The sequence below is a fragment of the Protopterus annectens genome, chromosome 11.part0 (genome assembly GCF_019279795.1).
Source record: "Protopterus annectens isolate FY-2018-M chromosome 11.part0, PAN1.0, whole genome shotgun sequence".
Lineage (NCBI taxonomy): Eukaryota > Metazoa > Chordata > Ceratodontiformes > Protopteridae > Protopterus > Protopterus annectens.
Window position 1 is genome coordinate 1036945201 of NC_056745.1, and position 14727 is coordinate 1036959927.

Below are 14727 nucleotides of genomic sequence, written 5' to 3' on the forward strand. Positions count from 1 at the left end.
TGAGTATGGCTTTCTGATGTGTAACAGGGTTAGAGACCTGCCATGGAACAAAGAGAAGTGTCTCGTTTGAAAGTGTCATGAGAGGGCCATCCAAGATGCCATTTAATTTTAGCCCATATACTGCTGGGCAGACGGGAAAAATCACATTATACAGCAGTGCAGCGTTTTATATTTATATCACTTGGCTGACAGCCTACACTTGGCCATTTTATTAGGGAGACCTGATGTAACATTTAGACTGAATTTAACCAGTACAAAAAAGGAGGCATACTTTTTTCTTCATTAAAATGCTACAAGAGTTATTTACATTCTTGTGGACTCCAGACAGAGGATGCTGAAAGGACTGCAGTTTAAGGTTTCAATGAAATGATGCATGTCAGGGTTGCAGGGACCACCATCATGCACTAGTATGGTGCCTGTGGTGGAGTGTAAATCTATTTTCCTGGCACACTGATGGAACTCGTATCCTTCTGATCATCCCATCATCAAGGGCAAATGTGCAGTCTTATGAACTACCAACACTACTTGCATTAATAACAGATATATGGATGTACCATTTTTGTCTTTATTATTAATTTTAGCTATGAGGCTACTCAGAAGTGATTCTTAATTTGGGATAATGTGGTTTACTGTCATGTAATCCAGATTCTTGAGATGTGATCCAGGTTGGGGTATCAGGCATGTAATGGCATAATTTAGGCAGTTTTGCAGCAAGCAGTCAGAATGGGCAAACCTCCTACAGCCATTGTGTTACATTTGGGGGTAATATGTGCCATCTTCCAATAAAAGATTTGGTTGGTTTGATTATGCAGGAGGGAAGTTATATGCATGACTGCTGTCTGCAGGCTATTATCTGTTGGTCTCAAGTGGCACAGAGAAAGAAGGTGGGGGGGGCTAGGTCCATTGAAGCAGTAGAGAGGGATGAGGCAGAGAGTTAATAAGACCATGGATAATTTATTAAGGAACATTAGTAAGATGTGCATTCCTCACCCTGGCATTTGGATCAGGTGGCCAGATAGGTGTGATTGGAATGGGGTTAATTTGTCCGAAGATGTTATGCAGGTTTTCTATACAGAATTGCAAGTAGGTTTAGCATGGAAGCTTAGAGTGATAGGAGATGTGTTTGGCAGAAGGGAGGGTCCTCCCTTCGATGGCAGGAAAGGTAAGGGAGGGCAAGGAAAGTGGAGGGGGAGGTCTCAGGACTCTTTAGCTGGAACTACCACAGTCCAGAAAGCCCCAAGGGACTGTTGTCAGGGGACTAATCAGCCTGGCAATGGCTCCTTGGCAGACTGTAAGGCGGCCAAGAGGAACTGAGTTAAAATAGTTATGCTGTAGGTAAAATTAATCGAAAGGGCCAGATATTGACAGTGCTGTCTGTTGCTATGTAGGGTTTAGAGCACTGCTATGAGATAAAGAAATGGCATCCCTGAAATTCCTACCTTGTGCACATCTCAAAATAATTGGCTTCAGTCAGTAAGGGTCATTGGCAGTAATTGGTAATAAACAAATGGCTGCAGCCATTTAATCCACCTGATGCCTTTGTACTTTAACTATGACATTGATGGATGCAAAATGATTTGCAGTGTGTTGCACTGGCTGTATAGATGTTCATGAGTTAACATACTGCTGTGCATCAGTGGTTACAGGTAAGGTGCTTTGACAAATTAAGAATAATGGTTGCTAGTTTTAGTAAGGGGCAGAGAGAGCTGTACCAGTCTAAGGACATCCATGGTTGGCCAGCTAGGTTGTAGCAAGCCGTCATTTGTCCGAGGCAGTTCAGCTCAGACTCAGGTTTTGGTGGGGTGGGGGTGGGGGGGGTTAGGGACAGCATAGGCCAGGAAAGTTAAGGTGGGATGAGCTGTTGCTGGGTAGTATTGAAAAGGTTGGGAACAAAGCAAATTGGTCTTTTTGCCGTTTCTACAATGGCAGCTTTTCCCACCCAACCCGCCCTTTCGTAAAAGCATGGGGAAGTTGGCAGCCAGATTAGGGTCAGCTGAAAGGTAGTTAAGGTATCTGGTGACCTGCAAGATGATAGCATTAGAGGTCGAGAAAGAATTTCCTGTTTTTTCCCTCTGGGTTTTTCAGGTTTTTGTGCTCTCTGGATGAGGTAGCTTAGGCTAGGTTGTCGCAGTCATGTAAGAGGAAGGCAGGAAAGGTAAAGGAGAACAAGGTAAGTGGGGGAGGGTCTCTGGACTCTTTCGCTGGACCTTCCACAGGCCAAACAGCCCCAAGGGATTGTTGCCAGGGGACTAATCAGCTTGGCAGTCGCTTCTTGGCAGATTGCAAGGTGGCCCAGAGGAATTGAGTAAAAGTTATGTTGTGGGTAAGATTAAACAGACAGGATGGATATCGACAGGGCTGGATATCAACAGTGCTGTCTGTTGCTCTGTAGGGTTTAGGGCACTGCTGTCAAGTAAAGAAATGCCTCCCTGAAATTCCTGCCTTGTGCACATTTCAAAATTATTGGCTTCAATCAGTAAGATTCATTGGCAGTAACTGGCACTAAACACATGGCTGCAGCCATTTACTTCACCCAATGTCTTATGTGTTTTTATTAAATATAACAATTATGGTGATGCAAAATGATTTGCAGTGTGTTGAACTGATAAAGTGTTGTTCATGAGTTAACATCCTGCTGTGCTTCAATGGTTACAGGGAAGATACTTTGACAAATTATGAATAATGGTTGCTAGATGTGATAGTGTTCAATCTCGCCGTTTGTTCTTACACATGGGTTCGGAGCCGATCCTCGGCTCCGTGCCGGCCTCTTGCAAGCTCTGCATCGAGAAGAAGCTCGAGACAATCTAATACCCACAATCCCCCTCTGCCTTTACCTCAGATCTAGTTTGCCGCTGCTGCATTCGCATCGTTGGGAGCTAGCTCGAGGGTTTTCTAAGCTAAGATATAACTTTTTGTTGTATTTTATTGAGAATTCTATTTAACTTGATATTGTCAGTATTACCTAGTGTGATTGTGTTGTGGTTCCGTGATTCTTTGGTACCGTTAACCTTTTTATCGGTATTTTGTATCGGGCCTACACCCTTTCCATATACTACCATATTGAGACAAATTTATACCGGATTTGACATTTACCTGATTGTGACTATTTTCCCGGATTTGACTGTGTGTTTGTTTCTGGAATTGTTTATTACCTACAATGTCTGAGAAGGCAAAGTCTGGTTTCAAGCGTTGTCAGTGTGGCCAAAAAATGTCGGTCACTGACAACCATAGTTCCTGTGTCTACTGCCTTGGCCCTCTCCACTTACAAGAGGATTGCTCCATCTGTCACTCTTTCAGTGGGAGGGTCATGACAGATAGGCGCAGGAAACTAATGGACAGGGGTCTTTTGAAACCAGCTTTCCAAGAGGCTTTGGATGCTTCTGACCAGGCATCAAAGTCCTCTAAGGAATCGAAGACGTCGGAGCCCAAGTCATCGGCTCCGAGCTCTTCTTCAAAGGTTAGATCACCGGTTCCACAGACTTCGGGCCGAGTGTTCAACTGGTGTCGGTTCCTGAGCCTCGAGTCTTGGAACCGGTGATGGAGCTCCCTGCTTCGCCCATATTGAGGTCGGCTCCGTCTTCGGTTCCTTCGACCCGTTCTTCCTCCAAACTTTCGGATGTCGATGTGGATCGTGTGGTGCAGAAGCTGCTGGAGCATTCGGCCCTCTCTAAACTTATTTCGGTTTCCACTCAGCTGGTGTCGAAACTTGAAGGCCTTCCTGTATCTCCATCCATTCCTCCTCCGAGACCGATTCAGTCTTTGGAGCCGGAAGAGGCTGATCTGCTGATTGTGGAGCCCTCGGGTCCAGAACCGTCCTTTTCTCGGTCTGTTCCCCTCACCTCGACTCCGTCGGACCCGGTACCGGAGTCTCGGAGCCGACGGTCTGTTCTTGGTTCGGGGCCGAGTCGAACCGGCGTGTCGGTTCCGACTCTCCCTCGGGCCTCGCACGGATCGATTCGGCTCCGTCCTCGGGTCGATGCCTTCGTGCCGTGTCGGGATTCTTCCCATTTCTTGAACCGGGAGACTCTTCGATGCGGGACCCGGGGCGTTCGACCTGATGAGGAAGGTGTTGTCTACCCAGACAACCACATCAGTGGAAGCAGTTTCTCCTCCCCATAAAGGGCCTTTGTCTTCATCTGCACCCACGGCCACATCCAAGCGTCGGGCACCAGTGTCTCAGCCACCCCTGGAGGTGCCCCTCTTCCTCCGAGGCTTCTTGGATGCTCCCCACGAGGAAGTCCCTAGGAAGAGACTGTGTAAGAGGAGACACTTGGATTCTCCACAAGAATCCATAACATCTGATACTGACTTAGATGAGTCAGAGGGTCCCCTAAGTCACCTTCAGAAGATGTCTCTTTTCAGACATTTTGGAGATCCTGAAACAGAGAGGTGACTGGCAGTCCCTTCCCCTTCTGAGGATGAGTCAGTTCTGCTGAAGGCATTTGGTGCTCGCCCTTCCTCCTCCTGGGTCACTCCGCCTTCGAACTAATGGAACTTATTGCTCAAGGGCGTGGGAGGCTCCTGACACAGTGGAACCTGTTCCTAGGAAACCGAACAAGTACATCACAGCACCTCAGGATAAGTCCTACCTTACTAAAGGAGTTCCAGTAGACGCTATGGTGGTGGCTGCAGCCACGAAAAAGGAGATGTCGGAGTCTTCTTCGTCTGTCCATCCGCCTAATAAAGATTCTAGGACGATGGATAGATATGGGAAGCATTTTTAGTTCAGCGGCTTTTTCCATGCGGTCCCTGAACTATTTGACCCATTTTCCACGCCTGCAGAGGGATCTAGTCAAAGAGTTGGGAGATACCCTCCAGGGTGCTACAGATGCAGCTGTCTCAGAGAAAGTGACAGCGCAACTTAATACCCTAACATCGATTGTTAACTCGTCCATGAGGCTGATTTCCTCACGGCCGAAGGTTCGAGTAGGGCAGCAGCTTCAGCGATTGCTCTTCGTGACAATCCTGGATGCCTATGCTCCTTTGCGGAAGCCTTCAAGTCTTCCTTTACAACGCCCCATTTGACGGTGCCACTCTTTTGGCCCCAAGGTAAAGGAGACCCTTACCCGGTGTGAACAAGAGGGAAAGACTCTGTCTGCTGTCGGAGTCCGTTTTCCACCCCAACCAGACCGTACCCCAAAGGGCAACGCGGTGGGAAAATGTGGTTTCGGAAACAAAACCAAGGGTCTTTCCGGGCACACAGGGTGATGCCCCTCTAGAGGCAGAGGAGGGGGCAGAGGTGGAAGACGCCGCCCTGGCGGCAGAGGGGTCCGCAACATCAAGGTGACAGGGAAACACTCCTGGTAAACCTTTCCAGCACTCCTGAGAGGAGGCCCGACTGTCCTGCTCTGGAGGCAGTCGGGGTCGCTTAGCTTTATACCCTCAGGCCTGGCAAGATATAACTACAGACAATTGGGTAAAAGCGTAGTTACCAGAGGTTACACCATACCCTTCCTATCCTATCCCATTCCAAAGAAAAGACTCCCAGATGTACCGCCCATCTGCAGAGCCAGCAGCTTTAGAAATTTCAAAGTTGTTAGAAAAAGAGTCATCCAGCCAGTCCCAGCGGACCAGCAAGGATTCGGGACTTACTCAAGGTTCTTTTAGTTCCAAAGAAAACAGGGGACTGGAGGCCCATTCTAGACCTGAGTTACCTCAATACTTTCGTCAAGAAAGAAAAGTTCCGAATGGTCACGCTTCAATCGATCCTTCCATTTCTACAGAAGGACGAGTGGATGTGCTCAATAGATCTAGAGGATGCATACTACCACATCAAAATGGCCAGGGCATCCAGAGATCATTTGCTCGGCTGGGAGCCAGTCACTTTCAATTTCGAGCCCTGCCCTTTGGTCTGACCTCAGCCCCCAGGGTCTTCACCAAGTGCATGGCAGTGGTAGCGTCTCACTTGAGACGTCAGGGATTCCAGGTGTTTCCGTATCTGGACGACTGGCTCCTTTCGGCCACCACCCGGCGTCAACTACTGCAGGCCAGAGACTATGTTCTTCAACTGTGTGTTCACCTAGGGATCTCCGTAAATTTCGGAAAATCCTTACTTCAGCCATCACAAAATATCTTGTTCATAGGAGCAGAGTTAAACACACGCCAATTGATTCTGAGGCTTCCCCCAGAGAGGATATCATCACTGCAGACTCACATTCGTCTTCTACTCTTGTCAAGGAAATCTCCTGCACACCTAGTACTGAAGGTGTTGGGCCTCATGTCAGCCTCCCTTATTGCAATTACCCTGGGAAGGTTGCACATGAGAGTCCTACAATGGCTGCTATTTGCTCAATGGTCATTCCAGCAACTACCTCTAACACACGAGATTCTCATAACAAAGACTTGCAAAACAGATCTAAACTGGTGGCTCCAAACGTGCAACCTTTCCCAGGGAGGCCGTTTGTATTACCCACGCCACAGTTACGGTGACCACGGACGCTTCCCTGATAGGGTGGGGGCATCTTTCAGGGACAGACAGTCCAAGGCGAATGGACCAATTTGGAATACAATCTGCACATCAATGTTCTAGAGTTGAGGGCAGTGTTTCTAGCGTTGCAACACTTTGCTCCCCTTCTTCCTCTAGGGACTATTGCAGTTCAGACGGACAACATGTCGGTAGTCTGGTACATAAACAAACAAGGCGGAACCAAGTCCTATCAACTATGCAGAGAGGCCATGAGAATTTGGCAATGGGCAGAGTCCACGGGTCGCTTTCTAATAGCAACGCACATCCCGGGATCATCCAACGTCATAGCCGACAGGCTGAGCAGAGCAATTCTGCTACCGCACGAGTGGTCTCTGAAACAGTCAGTGGCGAAAAGGATTTTTCGCACATGGGGCCAGCCTTCCTGCGACCTGTTTGCGTCTCCAATGAATGCCAAATGCAGGAGCTACTTTGCCCTATTACCCCCTCCAGGGGAAGTCCCCAGGGACGCACTGGTTTACGATTGGCCCCCGGGACTCCTGTACGCATTTCCTCCATTTCCTCTGATACCGAGATTTCTCCAGAAAGCCAGGAACCTTCACAGGACGATAATCCTCATTGCTCCATTCTGGCCTCGTCAAATTTGGTTTCCCTCCTGAAAATTCACTGCATTCGGGGACCCTGGATTCTGGACCCAGAGCCGGATCTGTTGACTCACTCGTCAGGGGTTCCCCATCCCGCTTCTGTCACTCCATCTAGCAGCTTGGCTGCTCCAATTCCCAACTTAGCCAGGTCTGATCTCTTGTCACCAGCAGTCCAGAATATATTAGTGGCTTCGCATAAGGCTTCCACTACTAAAACATATACTAGCAAATGGAAACGGTTTGTATTCTGGCTTAATACACACTACGTTGATCCCTTTACAGCTCCTTTGAATAGGATTTTAGAGTTCTTAACAGACTTATTTCATCAGGGTGCTTCTCCTGCTACTCTAAGAGTTCAATTGGCTGCCATTTCGAATTTCCATGTGGAAGAATGTGGAGCTCCTATCATGGCTCACAGACTTTGTAAAGCCTTTTAAAAGGAGTTTTTCATATTAGACCTCGGTCAGATCTCCTCGTCACCTTGGAGTTTAAACTTGTTGCTATCTAAATTAATGTTGCCCCTTTGAACCTGCCTCTTCTTGCCCATTAAAATTTTTGTCCTGGAAAACTCTCTTTCTGGTAGCCATTACTTCTGCTAGGCAGTGTCTGAACTTCAGGCTCTCTCCATCAAGCACCCTTATCTGATCTTTCACTCTGACAGAGTTTCTCTTCGAACCAATTCATCCTTCCTCCCTAAAGTGTGTTCGATTAACAACATTAATCAGTCCATTGAATTACCCACTTTCTTCAAAAACCACTCCAACAAAATGGAGTATATGTTACACAAATTGGACGTTCACAGACAGCTAAGGTTTTATTTGGATAGAACAAAAGATCACAGGAAAACAGATCAACTCTTTGTGGCTTTTGCTGATAGCAGGAAAGGACTTGCAGTTACCAAAAGAACTCTTTCAAAGTGGTTAACGGATTGTATAATCTATGTATATGATTCTGCAAATTAACCCCTTCTAAACAAACCCAAAGGACATTCCACAAGATCAATATCTACGTCTTTGGCTCATGCAGCTCGCCTACCTCTGGATGCTATTTGCGGCTGCTACCTGGTCTAAGCCACATACATTTATTTCTCATTATAAAGTAGATAAGGTTTCTAGGGACAGGGCAACCTTTGGTTCCACTGTGCTCAAGAACGTCCTCCCGTGAGTTCCTCAGGATTTAGGAGCTAGGGACGCTACCCATGTGTAAGAACAAACGGCGAGATTGAACACTATCACATATAGAAGTTATGTCCTTACCATAACGTTCCATGTGGAGTGTTCATCTCGCCTTTGTTCTTACAGTCCCACCCTCCCACCCTTAGGAAGAACGTTCTTTGATGCCTGGTCAGAAGCATTGTTTTGCTACTGTCATTATTCTGTGTACATAGTTGGTATACACATATACTTTATATGTGTCTGTTTTTGTATGTATAGATGTATGGCATGAATGTGCTGTTATGTAGATTGGTTTGCTTGCAAACTAGATCTGAGGTAAAGGCAGAGGGGGATTGTGGGTATTAGATTGTCTCGAGCTTCTTCTCGATGCAGAGCTTGCAAGAGGCCGGCACGGAGCCGAGGATCGGCTCCGAACCCATGTGTAAGAACAAAGGCGAGATGAACACTCCACATGGAACGTTATGGTAAGGACATAACTTCTATTTTTAGTAAGGGGCAAGGAGAGCTGTACTAATTTCGGGCAAATACTATAAGAAGTTGGTAGAGGCAGGTACTTAACCTCAGCAGCAGTTAGCTGGGTCTGTACATGATGTTCATCGTGCATACAGCTGCAGTCATAACAGATGGGTTCTCCTGCCGTCAGGTGGGTCCTCAGTCGGCCGAATTCCAAAGTCTAGGTCCGGCGTCGGTTGTCGTCGCTTCTTCCCTGACATCAGTGCGACAGGGGTATAAAGGAACCAGCCGCCGACGCCATTTTCTTCAGTTTTTCTTGCCGCGCGGTGCCCGAAGCAGAAGCAGTTCGCAAGTGCCGGTCGGCTAGCTCCTGAGATTACGAATATTTTTTCAACCGAAGACTTCTAGAAAGCTAAGTACCCCGTTGGGGAAACTTTTCTTGCCTCAGATCGATGTCAGACAAAGTTAATAATTGCATTTAATATAGGAAGCAAATACCGCATAAGGATTTCCATTCCCTCTGTATACCTTGCTTAGGCCCAGACCACGATGTCTCGGCCTGTCGTTTTTGTGCTACATTCAACAGACGCACTATTAAGCATCGGGCGGAGTTCGCCCAACACTATTTTGGCAAAAAGTTTAATTACATGTCGTCGGATTCTCCGACTCCAATTTTGAGTAAACGACGTAAAGATAAGGACCAACATACGAGGTCCGCAACTTCTACCGACACCACGCTAAAGCCGACTACATGTGCTCCGGTTCTCAGCGAGGCGCTTACGCAGCCCCTGACTACCGATGACACTTAATTAGCGGTGTCTTCTGTGCCCGAGGTCGCAGGCTCTTCGGCCCACACCCCGACTACAGATACCGAAGTCACTCTTGGCGGGGAAACTCAGAGTTCAGACAGGCCTGCCACCTCTCAAGGTGTCTTCAGGCCTTCTTCTTCTTTTTCCATTAAGGCTTACACTAAATCTAAAGCAGCCATGCATTCTAAAAGACAAGCTCCACAGGGCCCCTCTCAAGGCTCCATGCCTAAAAATCAGATGCTCAAAATGGCTGAGGATTTGATTACTCTTATCAGGGGTTCTCAACCCCACGTGGACAAAAGGCCCAGAGTGGAGGAAGAATACCTTTCCTCGGACCAGGCCTCCATTACTTCAGAGCATTCTGAGGACCAGGGCATTCTGAGGACCAGGAGCATTCTTACTCCCCTTTCGAAGATTCTGATGCAGAGGAGTCCATTCCCTCTGTCTCCCCCCCTGAGGATTACTCTTTTGGGGAAACCTTGCATACCTTGAGGGAACACTTCCACTGGGAAGGCCAAGAGTACTCAGACTCCAAGAAAAGGCTCAGGGATTTGCTGTTGCTCCCTCAGCACAGGCCTCTGGCTATACTTCCTGTCTTAGACATATTAGATGATGTGTATTCAGAGGCCAGCCTTAACCCAGATTCTTTACCTCCAGCTCCAGTCAAGCCTGACCGGTATTACCGGGTGCCTGATTCACACCAATTTCTATACAAAAGCCATGCGGCTGACCCAGAAACTATTTCACAGGGTCCCAAGAGAATTAAGGCCTCCACTGCCAAAAATCCATTACCTTCAGAGAGAGATTCCAAAGCTTTAGAAAGGTGGGGGGGGAAAGGTATACACCTCGGCCACTTTAACCATGAGGGCATTAAACTGTCAGTTCCATATGTTAAAGTGTCAACAGTTTTTGTTATCTGAGTTGAAAAGCAAAATGTTACAACCTGAACAACCAGACTTGAAGGAGTTGCAGGATTTGTTGCACAGTGCAGAGCAAGTGGGTAAACATACCTTGCAATGTGGTTTTGATACTTTAGAAGCCTCTTGTAGAGCTGCTGTTACAGGATCAGTCATACGTAGACATGCTTGGCTCAAGGAGCAAACCTTACCAGATCATGTCAAAGCTAAATTACTAGATGCACCTCTTTAAAAAGATGTATAGTTTGGTGTTAAAGCTGAGGAGGTATTAAAGAAAATGGAGGAAAAGGCAAAATCAATGCAAACGGTGAAAGATTTTCTACAGGTACAACCACCATGTTTCAGTAGAAATTGGCCTTCAAAAAATTGGTCCTTTCCAGCCACGGACAGACCTCAAAGAGGTAGATACAGGCACCCGAGAGGTAGAGGGCAATCTCAAGGATCATTTAGAGGCAGACAATGGCAAACACCTACACCAAGAGGGGGTGAGGATAGTTCACAGCCATTCAGAAAGCAGACTCAATGACTTTCCCCTTTGCATGCCAAGCAAGGCTCAAATGGCAGCACCTTTAGGCGGAAAACTGGCATTATTTTCGAAAAATTGGCATGGTCACAAAAGACAAATGGATCCTGGACATTATAGACAGAGGCTACAGATTCCACTTTCACACCCTTCCAAAAATGAGAGGCATGCCAAACCTGCTACACAATCAAAGGGCAGAGGCACAAAAACAAATTTCAGATCTCATGGACATGAAAGCTATTCAAGAGGTACCTGCACAAGAACAGGGTCAAGGTTTTTATTCCAGACTATTCCTGGTACCAAGAAAGGGCAAAGATTGGAGACCTATTTTGGACCTATCCATCCTAAACACATATTTACTCGTACCAAAGTTCAAGATGCTCACATTACAACAGCTTCTTCCCATGCTGGGCAAGGAGTCTTGGCTGGTGACATTGGACCTCAAGGAGGCATACCTGCATGTCCCAATCAGACAAGATTGCAGAAGATACCTCAGATTTCTTGCAGGTTCATCCCATTATCAATTCTCTGCATTGCCCTTTGGCTTATCTACTGCGCCCAGAGTGTTCACGAAATGCCTGGCATCAGTAATTGCCTTCTGCAGACTTCAAGGGATACAAATATACCCATATCTGGACGACTGCCTGATCCAAGCGGACAGCAAACACACTCTTCTGAAACACCTGGCGTTTGTAATAATGTTGTTGAAATCTCTGGGATACACAGTCAACAAAAAGAAGTCAAGACTAATACCCTCTCAAACAATAATTTTCCAGGGTGCCAGCTTGGATACAAACACCCAGATGGCCTACCTCACGCCAGAGAAACCAGGGCAATTAACTCAATACTTCAGAAAACTGGCAACCTTCACCAGGCTGACTGCAAGGAAAATCCTGCAGGCTCTGGGATTCATGGCATCTTGCATCCTGCTAATCCCATGTGCAAAGCTGCATATGAGGAAACTTCAATGGTACCTGAAAAAGCTTATGGTCTCAACACAGCCACAGTTTGGAAACAATCATACCACTGATTCCATGTCTTCAAAAGGAATTTCTGTGGTGGGCTCAAGCATGCCAAAGAAACCTAGGTCTCCCATTTTGCAAGCCTCAAGCAAATCAAGTCATCACAACAGACGCCTCGGACTACGCCTGGGGGGCGCACATGACAGATCGGTGCATTCAGGGCAAATGGTCACAAAAAGAAAAGCACCTACACATCAATCAAAAGGAAATGCTAGCAGTAATAAATGCTATTATGGCTTTCAAAGACCTACTGCATCCAGGGCAACTATTGATAAGAACAGACAACACCACAGTGATGTGGTACATAAACAGGGAGGAACTCATTCATATCCCCTGTGCAGACTAGCCATGTCCCTTTGGAACACGGCTCTGGAATTGCAAATCCAACTTCAAGCACAATTCCTGCCAGGAAAGGAAAACACACTGGCAGACGACCTGAGCAGAAATATGACAGATCCACACGAATGGAAGTTGCATCCTCAAGTTTTTACAATGATAATTCAAGCATGGGGAAGGCCAGACATAGATCTCTTTGCCTCCCACAGAAATTACCAATTGACAAAATTCTGCTCAAGGACCTTTCGTCCACAGGCCTGGAAAGTGGACGCACTCTCTTTCAGTTGGACAACAATGACGGTTTATGCCTTTCCACCTCTTCCACTGCTGGCCAAAGTTCTATTAAAAGCCAGAGCAGACAGACCAAAGATGATTCTCATTGCTCCAGACTGGCCAAGACAGCACTGATACCCGCTCTTGAGGAGCCTGACGTATTCCCCACCATGGATCCTGCCTCTAATGCCTCTTCTACTGACTCAGCACAACTTCAAAACTCTTCACAGTCAGCTGAAAACACTCAATCTAGCCGCATGGAGAATTCCTTAAATTCACAGCAGACCCTACTCTCCAAGGAGGTGCAGGATGTCATTTTGGAGGCCAGAAGGCCTTCTACTAGAAAAGCCTACTCCGCAAAATGGAAACGGTTTTGTGTCTGGAATCAGAAAAAGGGTCAGAATCCTGGAATAATGAATTTACCTCAAATACTACAGTACCTAGCCGAGCTGCTAAGCAGTGAACTTTCATTCTCCTCCATCAAAATCCATGCCTCAGCCATTTCTGCAGAGTACAACACTGATCCTCCTTTATTCTCTCGCCCTCTCTTAAGACAGTTCCTCAGAGGGGCTAAGAATATAAAACCCCCAAGGAAGCAACCAGTACCGGCTTGGGACCTCAATTTCATTCCAGAAAAACTAACCCTGCCTCCTTTTGAGCCAGCTACTTCAACAGATCTGCAATATTTGTCATGGAAAACAGCCTTCCTTCTAGCTATCACCTCAGCACGCAGGGTTTCGGAACTACAAGCTCTCATGGCTGTGCAGCCTTTCATCATTTTCCATCAGGACAGAGTTTCCTTACGAACCAATCCTTCATTTATGCCAAAGGTAGTATCCAGGGTAGCCTTGAATCAGGCTATCCACTTACCTACGTTTTACCCTAATCCACAAAACAAAGGGGAGAGGCTACTACATTCCTTGGACATTCACAGACAGCTCCGTTATTATTTGGACAGAACAAAGCCTTTCAGAAAATCAGAGCAACTCTTTGTGTCCTATGCTACAGGTGCTCAAGGGAAGCCTATTTCCAAACAGACAATCTCAAAATGGATAGCCCACTGCATACGTTTTTGTTACTCTTTTCATGGTAAAACTGTACCTATAGGCATCAGATCTCACTCCACAAGGGCCACAGCTACCTCTGCTGCTTACTCAGGGGGGTTCCTACCAAAGATATTTTGGAAGCAGCCACTTGGAGTTCTGTACATACTTTCTCCAAGCACTATCACCTACCATTATACTCCAAAACTAGAGCGGGCTTTGCCACTGCAGTCTTGCAGGGCATCCTGGCTCCACCCAGTTCATCTTAGTGCCTACCACCCCTTTATTAGCTTTGGGATTCTACCCATCTGTTATGACTGCAGCTGTATGCACGATGAACATAGTACAGTTTTGTACCCACCATAAATGTAGATGTTCGAGTGCTAATACAGCTGCAGTCCAGGTTTCCCTCCCTCCTTCCCCTCTTGGGACAGGCCTTATGGCTAACACCTCCTCATACAACCAGATTGGGGTATTCTTTTATGGTGTGTTTGCTTGCAACTACTGTGTTTTTATTATATTGCATTTGCTTTACTACATACATTTATGTTTTGCCTTTCTTCTGGGGGCACCTGACATCTGGGGCAAGAAAAACTGAAGAAAATGGCGTCGGCTGGTTCCTTTATACCGCTGTCGCACTGACGTCAGGGAAGAAGCGAGGACAACCGACGCCGGACCTAGACTTTGGAATTCGGCCGACCGAGGACCCGCCTGACGGCAGGAGAACCCATCTGTTATGACTGCAGCTGTATTAGCACTCGAACATCTACATTTATGGTAGGTACAAAACTGTACTTTCTTCGTGTTTCACTGTTGCAGTCATCACATTTGGGTTATCCCTGCCAGGGTAGCCCTCGGCTGGCCCAAATACCAAAGACTTGGTATTTCTGCTTCAGTTGCCCTCGCTTCAGGACTGACGTCAGGTTGTCCAGTGGTATAAAGTAAGGCAGCCATCACCATTACATCAGTCTTTCTTGCTGTGGAGCCCAAAGCAAAAGCAGTTCTCGCGAGTGCCTGTCAGCCGCTACCTGAGTTTTCATTTCCGAAATGAAGTTGAAGCCTTCTGAAGCTAAGTACCCAGTTGGGGATCCTTTTTTCTTGCACTAAC

At 46.9% G+C, this 14727-nt stretch overlaps 1 protein-coding gene across 1 annotated transcript in view; it reads left to right on the plus strand.

Moving 5' to 3' along the window:
* Positions 1–14727, plus strand: part of CELSR1 (cadherin EGF LAG seven-pass G-type receptor 1) — a 2549932-nt gene that overhangs the window by 203753 nt on the left and 2331452 nt on the right. The window lies entirely within an intron of this gene.